This window comes from Antrostomus carolinensis, unplaced genomic scaffold (genome assembly GCF_000700745.2).
Source record: "Antrostomus carolinensis isolate BGI_N321 unplaced genomic scaffold, ASM70074v2 scaffold31214, whole genome shotgun sequence".
NCBI classification, from domain to species: domain Eukaryota; kingdom Metazoa; phylum Chordata; class Aves; order Caprimulgiformes; family Caprimulgidae; genus Antrostomus; species Antrostomus carolinensis.
In genome coordinates, this window is record NW_010312029.1 from 1 (window position 1) to 208 (window position 208).

The following is a 208-nucleotide window of genomic DNA, read 5'->3' on the forward strand; positions in this document are numbered from 1 at the left end:
TGCCCCAGCATCTCCCCCAGCCCCAGCTCCCCGCACCCTGGCAGTGCTGCCTGGGGTCTCCCCTGAGGGGGGGGTCCTGCTCTGACCCCCCCACCTGAGCCACCCATGGGTGCTGTGCCTTTTGGGGTGAGGCTGCATGTGGAGCTGGGGTCTGTGTGTCCCCCCAGTGACACCTCGGCCCCGTGTCACAGTTTCTGGGCCAACGTTG